This window comes from Zonotrichia albicollis, chromosome 1, assembly GCF_047830755.1.
Source record: "Zonotrichia albicollis isolate bZonAlb1 chromosome 1, bZonAlb1.hap1, whole genome shotgun sequence".
NCBI classification, from domain to species: Eukaryota; Metazoa; Chordata; class Aves; order Passeriformes; family Passerellidae; genus Zonotrichia; species Zonotrichia albicollis.
The window spans coordinates 112,028,048-112,048,116 of record NC_133819.1 but is presented as its reverse complement, the minus strand read 5'-3'; the positions used below and the strand labels follow the sequence as shown (position 1 = coordinate 112,048,116).

The 20,069-nt window shown below is 39.3% G+C and overlaps 1 protein-coding gene across 5 annotated transcripts in view; it reads left to right on the top strand.

The window, feature by feature from the left end:
• The window catches only part of NOL4 (nucleolar protein 4), a 187,580-nt gene that overhangs the window by 87,915 nt on the left and 79,596 nt on the right, over positions 1 to 20,069 (top strand). The gene's annotated exons all lie outside the window — the stretch shown is intronic.

The following is a 20,069-nucleotide window of genomic DNA, read 5'->3' as shown; positions in this document are numbered from 1 at the left end:
TGAAAAATAAGTGGGAAAGCGCGAGGAAACTGCTCTGTGTGTGCTGCAAACTCAACTGCAAAAGTGCTGAACTATCAAATTAAGCATAAAAATTTACAACTCCTGATGCAGGCTTGTTTTTTCTTCATATAATAACCCAAACATTGAGCTTTTTAAAGGTGTAGTCAAAATAGGAGCTTTTCTTTGAGGAAAACTCATTTTAATGTAGCTGAATTATGGTGCTGTGTGACGTGATGTAGCATGTAAAATTTGTGTTTGTTTTCTTGTTGGTAGAATTAAACAGAGGATATTCTAGGTTTTCCATTTCTGGTTATTTTAATGTTCTGCCTTTCTTTGATATGATCCTGCATTTCACTTTAATAGATGCTCAGGATTCCCAGTTTCAAACCAGACTGTTTGCAGTAAGATTTTAACTGTCTGCTTTTTATTACTGTCAGCTTTTCCTAGACTAATTTTTCCACCAGTTTATAGATTCAACCTATGTATTCTTGCATTTTTATTATGCATATCTTTTCTGATTTTAATCAAAAATGCCTCTGTATAATTATTTAATGCTTATTTTCTACATAGCTATACCCTCTAACTTATATCTATTATGCATATGTGTTTTACATGTATGAAATGTATGCATGCTTGTGTGTTTTTGCAATACATACAAGCATATACATATGCAGACAAGTGAAGTCCTTGTTTTAAGGAGGCTCATGAGTAATTAATGATAATATAATACTGAGGAAGTTAAAGACCTATTTTCACCTTGCAAGATAGGTATTTTCCTCCTATCTCAAAAGCTTAATGCTGAGAAATACTAGTAAACACACTCTCAGTCTGCTTAAAGAAACAGCACATGCTTTATTTCTCTGTATGTCTATAGAGCTAAAAGCAGAATCATCATGCTGATATGATAAAAGAGCACTGTGTTACCTTTCCAGAGTTTTGGGTCCATGGCATGGGCAGTTAAGGACAGTGGTTGTTTTTCTCCTCCCTCCCAAGACAGCTCAGACAGAGTCACATGTAAGCTGCAGATTGGTTAGCACAAGAACAGTCTTCTCATCAAACTTCTTGCTTTGGGCTGTTCTACCAAATAGTGAGAACACTGATAATCAAAGAAACTGTGTCTTCTTTGCAGTTAACAGCCTCAGTAGCCAGTGTACATCTATTATGGAAGACTACAAAATAAACAAAAAGGGTATGGAAGCTTTAAGTTGTGATTTAGGCTGACCCTTGAATGTGTGGTGGACATATGGGTGATAGGGATTCCACAGAAATGTCAAGCAAAGTGGGGATCAGGGTAAGAGCAAATTCATCAAATAAATGCTTTTTAAATGAAATTATTTCTTGATATGTGTCAAATTAAATCAGTGATTAAAAAGTCCCTTCTGTGATAAAAAATACACTGGGAAAGATTTCTCAGAGGTTTCATAGTATATTTCCCCCATCTCTGTGAGAATGTCTTTGTGGCTGTTTATAGCCTTTAAAATTACTGAGATTGTTAAATGCACAGCTTTTCTACCTTGTGTGTAATTTTATTAAATTAATTAACTGGAAAGTTGGATTATTTTTTGTTTTTGTCTTAAGGCGTTGATTTGTTTCCTTCTCTTTTTCTCCAGCACTTAACTTGTACTAAATGGAGTAACGTTGGCTGGTCAGACATTATCTTATTCTGCTTTCTACAAAGTGTGTGATTTTAGGCATCTAGTCCAAGTTTTACCAGGGGCTTTCACAAAGGGACTTGAATTTCTTATCTGCATTTCTAGACAAGAGTAAACAGAACTACCTGCATGTGAGGAAATACAGTGAGCTTCAAAGCATGCATCCAAACCCATAGCCTGTGTTCCCATTCTCTTCCAGGAAAAGGGCTGGAATGGTCCTTGTAGCAGTGGGATTGTATTACACACAGGCAGGTACAGTTGGTAGAGGCTGCTCGCACTCAGGAGTCCAGGCCACCAAACTTGAGGAAATTCCTGTATAAACTCTGTATCAGTTAAATAAACTGAAATTCCTTGAGTTACCAGAAACTAAAAAGCAAAGTTGACTCTATTTGCTGTATGCAAAAATGCCAGAGTTTCTAAACTTTTAAAAACACCAGAACTTGTGCGTTCTTTCAGGGCTTCTCTTTGGCACTCTCTCATTCTGAGCTGCTGACTTCCCTACAGCAGTGGGTGAGTGTCCTCTGCCCAAGCTTTTCTCTTCATTCCTTTCCTGCCCATCATTCCCACTCCCAACAGGTATTACAATCTTCCTGAACTGTCTTCTCCCTGCTCCACTGTGTCCTAGTGTTCAGGCTGTCTGCTAGCCAGATGTTTAAGTGGCTAACATAATGCTTTCTGATGTGTCTTTGCCATGCATAAAAGTAAGTAGGATGATTTAATGTATATACTGATTCATCAGAACAAGGTTTTGAGTTATGGCACCAAACAGAAAAATATTGTCAATAACGTGTCACTCTATTTCCTTGAAACATTTCTCACTATTGCAAAAATAGCCCCCAAAACTTGTACAGCACAGCATCTGCCTACAGCCCCCATTTGGAATTAATGACTAAGAATTTGTTTGTCTTTCAATGCAATTCTCATTCAGGGAAAAATAGATAAAACGTTCGGCACTTACTGGGTGGTACACTGCTCCTTTAAGAACCTGCCTGTCTTTTAGCACCCACAAGTATAAAGCCACAAACTTAATTCTGTCCCAGAAGGGCTCTTGCTGCTGATATTCTCATTAAATCAATAGCAGAAATCACACTTCTATACTATATATAGACTTCATATGCAGTGTCTGTGTGTCTCTACATATCAGAGATTTATCTTACAAATTTTAATAAGAAATCAGCAATAGTGATCATATTTTTTCTTGGTTGCAAGGCATCTTATTTCCTGAGGCATCTCTGCCTCTTTATATCCTTATTTTCTTTAAAATGTGTAAATATATATATATATATATATAAAAATAATGTTTCCAAAGACAATGTAAATGGTCAGTTTGATGGTAGCAGAAGTGGACTTCAATGAAAGAAGTGTACCTTCACTTAAAACATTTATTTTAAATCTATTGAGTTTTTTTTATGTCTTTAAAATGAATTCAAATATTTTGATCATTTTTAAAATTTAAATTTATCTGAAATATTTTAAAATATCTTTTGAGGTAAAAGTTTGTCCTAATTTGAAACAGTAATAGCCATCCACATGGGAATATTTGGATTATTTTAAACCTCCTTTGTCTTCCTTTTGCCTTCTGTCATGGTTTGGGCCTGGCACAGAGCCAGTGCCCCCCATGAAAATGCCTCACCCTGGTGTCTGCTGTGAGATGTGACCAGGAATAAGCAAAACAGGCTCTAACTTAAACATAAAGGACACTTTATTACTTAAACTACAGGAAAAATAGGGAAAGACCATAAGGAAAAAGAAGAAAAGAATTGAAAACCTTACAAAAAAAAACCATTTTCCTCCTCCCCACCACCTGACTTTCCCAATCCAATACATTCTCCCAAAACACCCGGTACGACACTTTAGTATACTCAAACATCAGTTCATGAAGAGGAAAGGAGTCCTTCTCGTTCCATAGGCTTCTCCTGGAAACACACTGAAACCTCGTGTGCTTCTCTGTTACTTCGGCACCGCCCGGAAAAAAAAGTCCTTCTGCCGCTTGTAACATCATCCTTCCATGCCCAGTGCTCTCACCACTGAGACATGGACCAGAGCTGCTTTTAGGGTTGTCTTTCAAGGATGCCTTGTCTCACTCCAAAAAGGCACAGTCTCTGCTTTTGGGACATCTGTCCCCCCCATATTTTTCCAACCCCCTGGGGCCGGGGGGTCCTCACGAAGAACCTTCCTGGTTTTGAGGCACTGCCTCCCCCTAAATGCAGTCTGTGTCACAGGAACAACTGAGTCCATAGCCACGAGAAAAGTCCAGCCAAAAGGCCACTCCAAATCATCTCTCCCCATCCAATCATCTCCACATCTCATCTCTTATCTCCCTTCTTATTCAGCTTCGAGGAGGATTAGCATTTTTGCAAGGCCCCAATCATGCAAGAAAGGGTTAAAAGTTTTCAGTCTCTGTCGGTCCGGAGCGACTCCCACGCACGCTGCCCACACGCTGCCGCTCCGGCCGGGCACTCTCCCTCCTTCTCCTCCTGGCTGCTCTCCTGGGGGGGGGGGGGGGGGGGCTGGCTGCCCGAGGGCTGACTCTCTGGGATCTTCCACCCTTCCATCCTCGAAGCCCCCCGAAGCCCCCTCAACCCCATCTCTGTCCAGGCCCCGGGCCTACCGCATGGCCGGCCCCTCCCCCGCCCAGCAGCAGCGGGCTGGGCGGGGGAAGAGATCTGACCTCTTCGCCCGACGATGTCCCAAAGAGGGAGTTCCAAGGGCAGTGCCCTGCTTTTAACCCCTGTGTATTCTCGGAGGTGTGTCCAAACCCCACTGGCCACACCGGACGCCAGTCTCAAACCCAAAACCTTCATTGGTTTGACCACAGCTTCCCAGAATTCCCACTCCTTCCTGGTCAAACCACGACACCTTCAAAAGAAAGCCTCTGAAGGCACTGATTGTATGTAAATTGCATGAATTTAATGGACTAAATTATTTCTTAGGCTGCACCTGCTGGGTCCTGTTGATTCTAGTGAAATTAAGATCATAGGCATCCAAAGGTAGATTTTAGCCCAGTGTGTGATGGTCTTCTGGCCAGCTTTCTAGCAGCAAATTAAAAAGTGCTTTCTCAGTGCTGTGCTGCTGGCTCTGTGGCTTACTGCAGAGTAGATCCTTTATATTAGCTGAAGAGCTAAGCAAAACAGCAATGCTAATTTTTAAAAGGGTCAAACACAAAGGGAGGGAAACCAAGAATTCCTGGGAAAGTTCTCTTTCCTAACAGTAGTTGAGATTCTACATGTAGTCTATCTGACAGCACTGATACTGAAAGGAGTGTGATTGTTTTTGTTGCAGCTCCATTATTCTAATTTTTTATGCTGTCATCCATAGTAATCTGAATATTTTTGTCTTTTCCAGAGGTTGTTTATCAGGTCATGACAGCAGGTGGCTATAAGGAAGATGAGAGAAACACATACATCCTCAACAGCAATGCTACTTTTTTTTTTTTGTTTTTTTAGATTCCAAATATCAAAATATCAATACCAATAATACCAAAATGTCAGTTGCAGTAGAAAGTTATATACAGTAGGAATCCAGTATTCCTGTTGTTCTGTTGCCAGAAGAGTCCACTGGAAGTTTTACAGGGGATGGGGGGATGAATGTGTGCACAGGTTATGAGTGATTGATCTTTTCACATGTAGTGTATTTTATTTTATCTTTGCAAAATCATTCTTGAAAATAGATTGTTATCTGGATCCCTTTAATGGTCTCTCTGTAGGTGAATAATGGGTAATGTTGAATTTGTCATTTCTCTTGTTGTTATGATTGAAATTGTTTTCTGAAACACGCTGAGGAGAAGACAAGTGCTGAATGTGTGGGTTGATGGCAACCACTGATTGCACCTGTGATTTGTGAAAGCCTCCAGTCAGCAGCAAACTAAATGGGATCTGATCAAAACTATCATTTGGATATTCAAGTCCTAGACCAAGAGTGCTGTGATATTCACTAATGTCCTTCCATTCTGCTCTTTACTACTATGTAAACTACTGAAGATTGTTTTTAATGGCTTCTATTGTGGTTACCACCTGATGCACAAAGAGATTCAGTCCTTTTTACTGTCTGCAAATGTGCTGTCAGTGTATGTTCATGTCTGACACAAAAACTCAGACTCTAATCCCTGTGTTTTATCTTCAATTCCTGCATCAGCAGCTGTGATGTTGAGTTTTGCAGGGACTCCTGGTGTAGAAATCTCCAGAAATTGCAGATTACAGTGCTGAGGTTAAGAATAAATATTTCTTGGGAAAACAGGCCAATTGAGAATTGGTAGATGACATCTACATAAAAGGGGCTTAGTGTCAGTGATTTCCAGTGGTTTTCACCACATTATTCAACTGGTTTTGGCATTTTTTGGAAAATATTTCAAACCAGAGCTGTCCCAGGTGTTCTTCAACAAAGGAAGATAATGTTGAAATTAAAGCAGTTCTGAGAAAATTTTCATCTTCAAAGGCTTCTTGAGGGAGCCTAAAAGGCTTTGGACCAATATTTCAAAAGCTTCCAAGAGCAGTTTTCCTAGGGTGACATTGACTGACAGGATCAGGAACTAGAAAATCTGCATTTATCTGTTTGCATAAGGAGGAGTGCCAAGAATATCTCTCAGGTACTGTACTAAATGCTTCTGTACTGGAACCACTATATCTGTCATGGGGTAATTAAGTGAGGGACAGTCTTTTAGAAAGGCTGTGCTTTGAGTCCTTTGAAATGTTTTTATTCCCATTTTGCAGACTCAAAGTTGATAACTGTTTCTTTGCTCAGACAGGTGAAATTTAAGTACCTGAACTGGCATAGATTTTGATCTGTGTTAATAGTTTTCTGTATGCTGGAGCCCATCAAACTAACTTAATCAGGGGTGGTAAAGTCATGCTTTCTCCAGATTGTTTTGTAATCTGGGTACCAAGGAAATATCTAGCTCTGAAGTTTCTGATGATTCCTACATACAGAATGTGAAACAGTCTCAGAAAGCTGCCCTACCTGGATCACCAGGTGCCATCAGCAGCAAATCAAATTTGTGTTTGAAGTGCAATTAATAGATTTGATTGTGGTGTTTACCATTCACAGCTCTCCCTTAGGTTGTTGGCTTTTTTGTTTTTATTGCATTGGTTGTATTATTTCTTCTGATGGCTTCTGTTTGCAATTGCAGAAGAGAAAAAACCTGTTTGTGTTCTGTGAAAGGGAACACAAAACACATTTGACTCTTTTCAGTGTTGGTCCTAATGTTTGCTCTTACATTGGATATAAAAGGTAAAGCCCCCCCCCAAGACTGTAATACTTATAAGGAGTAACATGATCAGGGTTGAAATCGTGTGTTTCAGCATAAGTAACTTTTCTGCTCTATTCAGTGGTAAAAACTTTCCACCCAGAAGAAATAAGGTTAATTTATTTTCACATCCATCTTCAGATCCATGTTTTGCTCCTACAAAATTTTAACTTAGCTTTTAAAAAACCCATTTCTCTCAGAAATGGTTTGTAATTATTATTTAGGAAGGAAGGTAAGCAGTTTATGAAGGGGATGTTAGGAATTGCAAAGTAATGATCTAGGATTTGAAAGCATTTGTCAGGATTCTGTTGTCTTGAGGGACATTTGCAATTTATCTAAACAGAAAAAATATTACTAGAAGTGTTGTTCATTCTTATAATTGTTTTTTACAAACACTATATTTTCTAAGTTTTCTGGAAGCTTGGGAACAGGTCTGCCATACAGCTGTTTGTCATATATCTGTTTCTGTTTCTAATGTGCATTTCAATTAGATTAAAGTAGCTATACAATGCTGATCCTTTCAAAATATACAGTATTCCATGGGCCAAATAATCTTGTTTACAGAGTGTAAAGGGAAAAAATATTATAGATCAGATTTTGAAATATCTTCATCTTCACTTCTCTATTTAAAATAACACCAAGGATATCTGTGAGTGCTCTTACTCCAGGCTTCCCCTTCCTCTCCAAGCTAGCTTTGCCACAGAGAAAATCATCTGTGGACAGAATTCTTGGTTTACCAGGAGCAGCCTGCTGGTTTCCACACACAGATCTGTTAGGCCAGCTCAATGGGCCTTTTTCACAATTCCATGCTGCCCTTTATTCTCAGTCAGTCCCATATCATTAGGGGGTCAAGCAGGTATTACAGGTGGACTCTGTGGTAAGATTCTATTCTTTCCCTTTTAATGCCCTGACATTTAACAAAAAATTGTACATAAATAGTGTTGAAATTTGAGTGAGAATAGGACTGATTTGGTGATATTAAAACATTCTTAAATGCCATTGGCAGTGGTACCTTATCAGTAGTGTAAAGCACAGGAAAAGCATGTGCAACAATTATGCTGTGTGGACTGTGCTGTTGCTGAATTTTCCTGGGCTAACAGAAGCCCTTAAGTGAATTGGAATAATGGAATAATTATTTTACTTCCTAAGAAATCTCACCAGTCTTCAAAGAATAGCAAAACAGCTCATGGTTTCTCTCTGAAGGGTGGAATTCTGTTTGCCCTATTTTCTGGCCTTTTTGAGTAATCTTGTTTTGAGTCTAGCTCTCAGTGATGTTTCATTAAGAGCAAACTGACCGCCTTTAATGAGAAGAAAATTCTTGAAAGTTGCTAAATAATACTAAGTTCAAGAACCTGTAGTGGTTTTGTTGGCATTAGCTTCCCAGAAAGGAAGTGTAAAACGGCAGCCTAAATGCAAAAGTTTTCAAATGCACAAAGTTTTCAGTTTTTAATCTTTCATTTCCAGTGCTGTTCATTACACACTCTCATACTTGCTCTATTCCCCACCCAAGCAGAGTCCAGTGCATAGCACTGGGAGGGAAAGTTTGAAACAAGAGATGCATTGCCTAGTCAGGTGGCTTGGCAGTGAACATTTCAAGTCCACAGCTCTGGTGAGGATTAGCAGTAGATATGCCAGAGCTATCTGTTAGATCCTTTGTGAAGTTTTTGAGCTCCAAATCATAGTTCCTTGGCCTGACAGGAATGTTATGACAACTGACCATCCAGTAGAACCTTTTTTTCTTTTTTTTTCTTTTTTTGTATTCATATTCCTCTTATTCTAGTCCCTTTTTTGCCAACCAAATTCTCATCTATATTTTGATAATTGTGCAAAAAGTTACTGACTTGGATAAAAAAAAATATGGCTGATTCTTTCCACCCCCACCCCCCCCAAAATAGTTTCTGCAAACAGAAAAGCATGTCTTAATTTTTTCACATTGGAAATCAACATCTGTAGGATTATGAGGCAATTGAGATTTAAAAGTGATGACTTTCATGAAGGTAGAAGACACCTTCCTGTAGTGTTAATACCTCATGGGAGCTCTGCTGTCTTCTGTGTAACACCATCAAATTGGTGTCGAATTCCTCACATTGTAGACATTTGTGGATAGAGTTTGCAAATCTGCCATTTTCCAATCCAAGTTATATTGCATATTTCAGGATTCTCCTAAGTTCATACAGTTCTGTAGTAGGAGGAAACATTAACTGTTGTAAGCTTCCAAGCAGATTCTAATGTCTTAATTTTGATAATGCCTATACATCTCACTTGCAGTTTTGACATTTACTACTTGAAACAGATTTTTCAGATCACAGGGATGTCTATGATCAGCACTGCTTATTTTTCTGCCTTATAATTGTAGTCAGCATGCTAGAGAGGCTCCAAATAGGCTCTGTTCTTTACCTCAGTGGCAGTATTTTTGTGTTCAGGGGGCATTGCTGACTTTTTAGCACTGCTGACTCTCACCACCTTTTGCATTCTTTTGGGCTGGCACTTAAGCACTGGAGGTGCTGAATTTTTTTAACTTACACTTGATACAGTAAAAAATGCAATAGGAAAGGCATAATGGGTATAACCATTCAAAAATGATTGCTTGCCAGATGAAGAAAGACCAAGGTTTTTATCAAGTGCTGTCCTGTGTGACCAGAATAGTGTTTTCATTTAATCAGTGAGGAGACCACTTACTGTTGTTACCCATGGCACACTCAAAGCAGGAAATAGTAATGTACATGCTGCCATGGGCATTTATAAGCATTTTAAAGTGGCAGAATCAAAAGCAAGCAGAATTGAAATGGGACATGTAATTTATATCCCTCAGATGCTTATTTGCTGAAGTTTGTAATAGCAGCTTTCCAAGCTCTGGAATTCATTGCATTTCTGAACTTATGGTTTATCTGTAATAGAGTTGTATACTTGACTCACAGAGACTCTGTCTCAGCAAAAACATTAATTGCATCACTGCCACTAAATAAGGAAAGAGCAACCCTGGTACACTTGCATATTTACTGTTCTGGCTTCTCAGATTTGCTAACATCCACTTTCCTAATGTATTGAGGAAGTTTTAATTCACCTTTAAGACTAGACACTGCACAGAAGAACAAAGGCTGTAAGTTCCTACTTCCCATTCCACATAGTTTTCTTCTACTTCTTCCCAATTGTATGTTTACTACCTATTTTTAAACTGAATTTCTGTATGTGACTATCAGAGGCACTTATTTTACTCTCTGCTGAGGTAGGGAATTTTCCTGAAAATTTCCTCTGTTAATGTGAGTGGAGACAGCTGAGTGGAAGGGATCTGACAGAATTGTTCCAGAGTGAAAAACAAATGTTTTGCAAAAACCTGCTTCATTTCACCAGCATTATAAAATGAAAACTAGATTAAAAAAGAGAAGAAAATCATAGGAAATGTTTTCCCTTCTTTTGAGGAGTTTTCATGTCCTACATTTTAGTATGCAGTTGTAAGTAACAATAAAATTGCTTTAATTTAAGTAATACAAGTCTTTAGATTATACTTTTCTGTGTAAAAAACAAACCAAACAAGAAAATTAGGCTGTAATTTTGAAATTCTGAACTATAGAGTGACATGATGATCATGAAGACTCTAATGAGTCTGAACTATTAGAGAAATATAGTTACTGAGAGTTATGCTATCAACTCAATTGAACTATTTTTATTATTATAGACATACTCAAAATATTGGACTGACAGGGCACTTTGATCTCAGTTGCTCTTTGTTTTATGTACCTAAATAGCAATTGGCAACTACTGACAATGTGTATAAATTACAAACAAAAAATAAAAATGCTTGCAAGTCTTCTTCAAAATAATTCTGAAATAAAACTTGACATACAATACTAGAATCCATTGAACTTCAGCAGAGCTCTTGCTTTTTGTACATCTGGAAATGTATCAGTATATTTTACCAATTCTCTCTTGGATTATTTTGGTTTATTTTGGTTTATTTTGGTTTATTTTGGTTTTGTTTTTTGGGGTTTTTTTTGGGGGGGGTTTGTTTGTTTGGGTTTTTTTGGGGTTTTTTTGTAGGTAATATTTTTTTCCTTATTTCTACTCTGTTATGGTCATCTAGTGACAAGCACAATATTAACAGACATATGCTTTTTCATATTTCAAGAGGAAGCTTCTACTAAGCTCTCTGGAATTCAGCAAACAGGCAAATCCAGCAATTTGTTCTGTAAACTTTGGGGACCCAGGTCAGAATGTGGGTTAAATGTTGTTAAGGACATATAATGCTCAAATCAGCCATTTCTGTTTACTGTTATGGTTTCTCCCTCCTTTCTCTCCCAGTTTTCCTGATGAAGGGGGTATAATGAGCCTTTCCATAGCCTCTGCTCTTATGGAAGAGCAGGCAGCAATTTGCTGAGGGGATGCAGAGCTGTCAAACAATTACTTATTTTGCTTGTGCTCAGGGCTTCACCCTTCCAGAAAGAAATTCAGACTGACATCACTGTTGTTTGAACCCACACAACACACTAAACCTGGTGGGATATATTTTAAAGGGCTTGATTAGAAATTCCAGGTTTGGGGGCATCCAGTCTGTGCAGAACTTCTTCTACTGACTCCAACTTGATCTCTCCTCTTTGCTTTTGTCTTCTGGCAAATCCTGATGAAATAAAATTCTACACTACACACCCACACTAGGTCCAAATGGTAGATAAATTTAACATAATTCCTTTCAGCTCCATTTGTGTTGCAGTTTTGGCACCAAATGTGCACCTACATGTTACTCTTTGTCTGCTACTGGCACAGCACCAGATTCTTCATGCTGCCAGGAATAGTGGCAGCTGCTGCTTTTGCCAAAGCATAAGCCTCTTCCTGCTGGACAAGGAAGAGGAGAGTGCAAAATCTCTTAGGTTACCTCTTTTTTATAGAAAAGGCTTCATATTTCTCCCTTTCACAATACATTGCAATCTCAAACATCTTTGTTGCTGATGTGTTCTGTGCAGGGTTGGAATTTTAGTGACCCTCAAACCTGAGTCCTATTTGCCTGCCTGAGCCCTATTTGCTTGCCTGTCTCCCATGCTTCCACAGTTCCTAGATTCTTATCAATAAACTGCTCTGCAGTCTGGAGTCCTCTTTGGGATGAGCACAAGACAATACCTCTGGCACCACTCAGAGTTGTCAGGCTGAGAATTGTCCTTCCTGAGAAGGAACTGCTTGTTCTTGCAGTGCTTGCCCAGGAGTGGAGCTCTAAGCCATGTTCTTGCTGCCAGATGACATTTTTGCCTGTCAAATATGATCCTATATGAGTCATAAAAACTTTTAGAAGAATTGCAGTTTTTTTGCCTTGAGAACTGCTTGATAGAGTCTTTGCCACAAAAAGCACCCTGAAGGTTTCTCCAGAGCAAGGGGAAAAACAGGGATTTTTCTCTCCAGAGGCAGTAAGGGCTCTGTGTTCTGAAGTGTAAATGCCAAAGAGCAAGGAAGAGCTAGATGCATAGTGGTAATAAGGGCACTGTGCACCCAGTGAGCTTTCAAATTGGTTATTTATGTGTGCAGTACCCTCCTAATAGACATCTCCTTCATCTCCTTGCTGTGCATATGCAGGGACAGTCGCTCTGCAGGCAAAAAAGCAAATGTGCAAGTCACTCATGAAGCTTTATAAATGAGCCCTTCTATGATGCAGTGACTGACAGGGCAGTAGTATTTTTCTGATGGTTGTTGATGTCATGGAGTCGCAGTTGTTCATTGCTCTGTTATTTAACATTATAATTGAATAAAATAGCTTCCTATTTTGTGCCTCCAACAAGAAGAGATGTTTACCCATGGAAAAATGTGAATTGCTGAAATGTTTGTTTAATAATGAAATGAAATTTACAGCCTGGCTAATGCTGATTCCACTATGTATGTGCATGTGTATATCAGATTTACTGTACTCTTGTTGACAAGGCTAAGGATCAGTTTTCTCTGTTCCTTTTTCTTTTCATAAACTCATGCAGTGAGTGATTGTATGAAGTAGCTACTGTCCTATTCCTCCACCACTGAAAATAACAGTAAGGAATTTTTTGATAAGCATCACTGAAACTGATGAACATTTCAAATTTAAATTCAGTGCAGTGGGTTCCACAGCTGAATTCACAGAAGGCAATACCATCAGGAAAGCATATATGTCAGAAGGAGAAAAAGAATTGCTATTGTTATTGAGGGTAATTGAAGAGGATAATTAATACATGTTCTTGTAATGGACCAAACACAGTCTGACTGGGAATAAAAGGACTGGGCTCTGTGCACACCACCCTGCTCTGTCCTCTGGAAAGGCTCTTGCCCACCTCTTAATTCCTTTGCTTTGTTTCCTTGATGCAGGACAGTGGAAACAGAAAGAGTGGCGGTAATTTATTTTGAGGAGCAGAGAAGGGTGCTTGAGAGATTAATATAGGTTCAAAGAAAGACTGGTTACTTGGAAGGAAAAAACATGTTGAGCATCAGCACATAACTAGAAGCCACATCCTGCTCAGGAAAATTGCATTTGAAATTATTAAGGGCTCAGGAATCCACAGGAGGAAGAATTGTATATGGTTTTCTCTAAACATCTCCTAATAACCACTGATTAGGAGATAGGATATTGGACTAAATGGATTTTTTATCTCACAAACTATGGCCATTCTTATGCTTTATGAAATGGGAAGGTCTGAGATCACCTTTGTACCTCCATTAATTCAACCCCTGTTCTATATAACAATGTGAAAGGGAATGGAGATGATGAATAGATAGGGTTGATTTAAGTTATGTTCTGAACTAATGCTTCAAACATTACCTGTGATGGAAATGAAACATAACCAAATACATAACTGTGACAAATTAGTATTAAACAATCCTTGTGAAAAGTGGTGGGAGTGAAATGTGTTCTTGCCTTTTTATCAGTTAATTTAGAAAAGTCCCTATAATATTTTATGCTACAGAAGTTTCTGTGAGTCAGCACTGTACACCACCTTTTGTCTGATTCATGGTGTTCCTCTTCCAAAACTGCCTGCTGTCTGTTGCTACCAAAAGAGTGTTTTTTTCATTAATTCCCATTAGGAAGGTTGCCTTGGTGTTGTGGAATTGTGGAAGGAATTTAACTTAGTTTATAATGTTTGCTTCTGCGGCATATTATTTTCATAAAGTTGTATTTTAACATAGGAAAATAAAGCGCATGCACTATTGAAGCCAAAAAGGTTAAGGAGAACAGCATGGTAATTCAAAATTGGTCTTGAACCTGCCACTGTCTGGCCTGCAGTACTGCCTTTGCATGTGATCATGTTCAAATGGATTGGATTGCTAAGGGTGTGAAGTGGTGTTTTCAAGGTCTGGGCTGGTGGTATCCAGCCCAAAAAGATTAAGGCAACCTTCATCATCCAGGATTTTGGTAGACAATCTTTAAGAGTGGGTGTTATGACAGCCTGCATTTGCACAGCAAGAAGTTTCAGTCTCACTCATCCCACTCAGCTCATTCACTTCCAATCTCCTCCTTTTAGAAGGAACAGTTACCCATCTCGCTGCTCTCAGAGATGCTCTGTCGACAAGCAGCCCACTCAAAATGTTCATTTAACCTGAGTGCCTGCTACCTCAGAGTTTGCAGGCATCAGTGTCTGTCTGCATGTGGGCCCTCCCCCATCTCTGTTCCTTAGAGGAGAATGAACCCAACAAGTGCCTTGTTCTTTTATGTGAATAATCAGAGTCATTATTATCAGGAGTGGGTTTGGTTTGTAGGGTCCCCTCATGCAGTCAGACTGTCTCAAAATAGCCAAAAGTGTTGTAACGTTAATTGCCTTTCCCTTGGTTTTGACTTGTTCCTAAGCAGGATATCTGCCCTTAAAGTGGACTGAAATTCCATGTGGCTGTATGATTGCAGGACTGTGCCATACTAGTTCTCTTAGAGCTGAAGCCCAGCCCTAACTAGTAAAATATGTTCCAGGTAGCTGAAATCTCAGCTGTATAAACTGTAAAAGCATGTTCCAAATCTTAATTGCATTCTCATCTGAGAGGTAATATGAGAGAGGGTCAGGATATATTCAGAGATTTGTCTTAATGTAGAATGGCTTGCTAACTCATTCTGTCTTACCTGCAATATGAGGAATATGAAGAATTCTGGGTGATTTAGAGTATGAAACTGATAGCTAAGAGCTCCTTTAGAACATCTGGAGATTTTTCTCTCAAGGAGACAAGTGAGAGTATATATTTGTACCTTGGTTAGCAATTCACAGTACTTCAAAGACACTTATATCAGAATTCAGATCTTAAATATGTGCTCTCAGAAAGCAAGTGTTTGATGAACTTGTTATTCCAGCAAGATTTGGTGCACACTTCAACTTCCTTTCCTCAAGAAAGAACTCTTACTGAGAATAGTGTTGAGCATTTGACATATCTGGTGTGAAGACAGCTCTTTTGGGGTAGAACAACTGTATGTTAACTTGTAACCAAAGAATCTCTAATTCTAGCTGTATATGTTGTTGGCCCATTCATAAATCTAGACATCATAGGAGAAAGTAGGAGAACATTCCTATAAATTAAAACCTAGTTTCATGCTCTAAATGAGTGTGTCCTTAAAATACCAGCTGCCACTGATATCACCTTGCAGAATCTAAGATGTACAGGGAAATTGGGTTGGGATGGAGATTTAGGCCATGATAATGTGAATGTCTGAGGCAGAGAATTGAAGTGAAGGATGCAATAGTTCCAAGCATCAAAACTCAGAGCATCTGTTTGCTTGGGCTTTCTTTGGCATTGTCTTTTCTTCCCCCATTTCCAAATTTCCTTCAAAAGCAGAGAGAAAAGCCAACATAGTGATGACTGCAATGAGCTTGGAAAGTTCACAGCAGGAATCTGGAATTCTCATGTCTACAAAAATAAATCTGGTGTCACTTTGTATCTTGCTGGTCTCAGTGGGATCTGGAAGGAGGAACTGGAAGCTGTAATGCAATGTGATAAGACATTAACTTGAAGTCAAAAAATCACTGTAGATCTTGTTTTGAGAATTAGAATCATAGAACTGTAGAACTGGATTCCACTAGACCAGGTTGCCCACTGTGCCCTTAATCACTCCCAGATATGGGACATCTACAACTTCTTGTGGCAACTTTTTCCAGTACCTCAGTAAAGCATTTCTTCCTAATATCTAATTTATACCTACTCTCCTTCAGTTTAAAGCCAGTACCCCTTGTTGTATTAATTACCTCTGACATGGAGAATACTTGGACTAAAGGTGTCCAAAGGGTGTTCAGAGCAGTGCACAGGAACAGTGTGGAGCAGTGTGCAAGGTGAAAGAAGGAGGTGTTGGCACCAAGAGGTTTAAGAAATATTGGTCCATGAGTGAGAAGTCTGTGCCTGAGCCTAGAAAGTGTCCTATGCTTCAGCAAGAATGTGGCTGCTGCCTCATCCAAAGATACTTTCCCTCTGCTTTTAGAATGTTTTGCTTGTTAGAGGGGTGATGCTTTTTAATCCCTGGAAGAGGATCTCTGCATAGGTGAAGGAGGCCCCAGTTTGCTGTTTTCAGAAATGAATATGTATTTTGTAGATAGACTCCCTTTTCAGGCTTAAGTAACAAAACCAGTTGTAGATTTACTTTCAGCCTTCCATCATTCTTGGATAAAGCCTTGACAGCTGCACAGTTCCCAAAGACATGTCCTGCCCTGAGCAAGCAGCATTTGATGGCTGATTTTCTGTCATTGCTGATACTTGTGGATAAAAGCAGCTCCTGGGTGTGATGATGATGTGAGCTCATCCCACAACTTCTTTTATGACTGCCCTAATACCCAATGCAGGGCATGGGGCCCCTTTGCTCCCTCCCCCTTCTCAGCTCCCAGTGTCTGAGACAGGGTTCTCTGGAAGCCTTTCCATATAATTCACCCTGCAGGCATGGTTCAGGCAAGGGACAGGATTTGAAAATGTGCTGCCCTTGCCTCAGTGGAGTTTAATGCTGTGTGAAAGGAGGCTGGAGTGAGCCCAGAGAGGAATGCTGTGGTTTGCTGAGCCTCCTGTGTGTGGGAGGGCAGCTCTGCAGTGGGTTCATGGCTGCTGCCCCGTGTACACCAGGCTGGGATTGACCTTAGCTCTGGGGTGGACCTCATGTCTACTGAATTCCCAACAAGGAGCAGGGACCAGTGGCCGTAGTTAGACAAAGCCCCTTCTTCCCTGAGCTCTTCCCAAGCCACCACATCTCTGCCTCTGCTGGATGGAGGGGAAAATAGTACTTGGTAAGAGAAGAGGCTTTTGGCATTATCAGTTCATTGTTGCTGAGGTGCTGTGATAGATGAAGGTGAGGAAACTGTGAGCAAGCTGCTGGTCCCAGTGCAGTCTCTGCTTTAGGTGCAGCCCCACTCAGCAGCTGCACCAGGCGCTGTCAGGAGCTGAGGTCTCACCCCCGCCCCTGGCAGAGGCAGTGGCCACTGGGGAATGTGGTGTGAGGGACTGGTCCATGGATCTGCTCTTGCCCCTTGGCATCCCTGTGATGGCCATGAGTGTTTGCAGTCCCTGCAGGGTCAGGAGGTGTTTGGGCTGTGGTTGCCTATATTCAAGGTTGAACATCACTTTCCTCTTCTGGGCAAGACCCTCTTGCCTTTTTCCCCAAACTCAGTCGTTCCTGATGTGTTTTGTGTTTATGAAACCTTCTGAGAAACTCTTGCTTTAAAGTAGCCTCATTCTTAGCAAAAATAGACAGCTGCCCAGGGAGGAGGAATGTACTAAACCTTGTAATCTGGTTACCTTGGTAACATCTGTGAGAAACTATTGCTAAACCACTTTCTATTTTTTCTTCATCTCCTTTATGGAAATACATATTTCTGTTTACTTGACAAAAGTGCAATTTATACTATGTCCATTGTGGCCATTTTCCTGACCGTTATATTGACAAACAAATTCACATCTCTGACAAGCAAGGTTAAATTACTGTAAGAACAGATATTTGACTTTATAGTAGAAACTGAGATTTGCCGTCAAGTAACAAGCTTTTGCAAAGAAAAGCAGAAATCTTATAAAACTTTTCTATTGTTTTAATGCTTGATCACATTTACTCAACATTGAGTGGTCATGTTTTAGAACAAACATGAGATTATTTTTTCTTCTCATTGTAATATTCTCACACATTTGTAAGGTTTAGTTATCAACCGGATGTCATACAGGGCAACAAAAAAAAGAAATTAAAGCATTATTGCTGGGCAAAACTAACAGCTGTGCTTGAGAGTTGGCTGTTCCTGGATCTAGCTCTTAGCACAGCTCCCACCACTCCCATCCAGCCCTCTGTGTCCTGCTGGTGGTTCCTCTGCACTGCATGAGCTGGGACACTGGAGCGCCAGCGCACAGAAATTCCCGAGGGATCGGACGTGTGTGCTGCTGGGTAGGCAGTGCCCCCACCTTTTCGGTGGCTCTTTGTATCCTCTGGTTACTCACTTGTTTCTGTCTTTGCTGCCGACAGCAGGGAATTTTCTGAGCCCTTCAAAGGGAAGAGCATCCCTCACTCAGTGACCCATTCAGTAACTGATTTAATTAATTTGAAACTAACTGTCACTTTTTAAACTGTTAATCAAGAAGTCAATTATCTGCTAACAGTCTTAAACACAACAGTAATCAAAGTGTTTCTCTTTTAAAAAATATCTGGGTTTCTTTCTGTTTTCTCAGAGCAAATCAGTTGGAAGTGTGTCTATTTTCTTTAAAAAAAATAAAAGCTCTATATTAGAATTCCATTTTCTATTTTGGAGTAGTAAAACTGCTTATTTATTTCTGAGAGTATGTTAGAATTTTAGCCTTTTTTATATGTTATGGCCTTGAAGACAAAAGTCTCAGGGCATGATATAAGATTTATTAAGGATAAATCCTGATCTTTTTATTCACTTACATAGCTGAAATCCTCAAGCAACATTGGCTCTGTTACAAGTTTGTTTGGTATACACACTTAAAAGTCTTATTCTAGGAATGTTATGTAATTTATTGTATATACATTGGTATTCCCAAGAGATAATGTAAAAGTGATACACACCAAAGCACAGTTGGTTGTTTTTTATTGTAGCCATTAGTTATACAGCTGTTTTAGAACAACAAAAAATGGTCCTCAAATACAATTTTTTAAGTTATGACCCTTAATTTGTGTTAGAAAATTCGATTTTTTTTCTCCCAAGTTTACAAAACAAAGCAATTTTAAAAAAATATGGTCATAGTGCATGCCCAGTCCTGTATGTATTTATGGCATAAAAATATTTTTGGAGTGCAGAAAGTAAGAGAATGATGTATGATAGCTTGTCTCTGGCTTTTCTAATTCAATTGAATTAGATCACTACCCATTTATCCACTATTTTCTTCTCTTTTAAAAATCTCATCTGAGAGCGGTGAATAGTTGTTTTTTACTGTAATAATGATGGTGAGTCAACAATTTGATTAATCATGTAGTTAAAGCATGAGTATTTCTGAGCACAACTGTTAAAGCATGTGTCCTAATGGGTTTTTAAAATTCCTCGTGTGTATAAATGTGTTTGCTCCTTTTCCATGGAAGTTGTTTAGAAGGGCCTAAAAAAGATGGTATATTAAGGTGGTAAGATATGAAGATCCATCTCATTTCATATCTCCAGTTTCAATCTGAATGCATTCCTGACTACTGACCTCCCAGTTTTGTTTCCAGCTTCATAGTCTGCAATAAGCAAATCCTTGTAGAGCCCTGGGCAGGTTTGCACCGTGAGCAAAACCGTGTAAATTGCCAGCACAGGGGTGCTTTAGAGAACAAGAAGAGGGCAAAGTGAGTGCCAAATTCTACTGCCATTTAATCCTTTGAAAAATAAAATGTTTTACTAAATTGGCTCTTGGCCAAAAGATTGTTTAGCAGTAAAGAAGGGCTGAGTGGTAGGACAGGTGACAAATTCCACTATTGACAAGACACACAAATCTGTAAGTAAGTGAAGACACATATTAAAATCATACAATCCAACTGTAAAATCATAAGGGTAACAATGACACATCCAGAGTTTCTGGATGGAGTGTTCAGGCTTATAGTTTAGTCCACTATTTATCAATATTTTAAAGTATATTATAACACACAATGAATGAAAGAAGTGAATGGACACCTGAACAAAATGAAGACAGGATCTTTATTTCAGGAATCAGCTCTTCTAGTGTAATCTCTGCTGCCAGCAGTGAACACATCAGATTTATTTACACTGTATCTCTGCAAAAAGATATTTATGGATATGACACATGCTGTT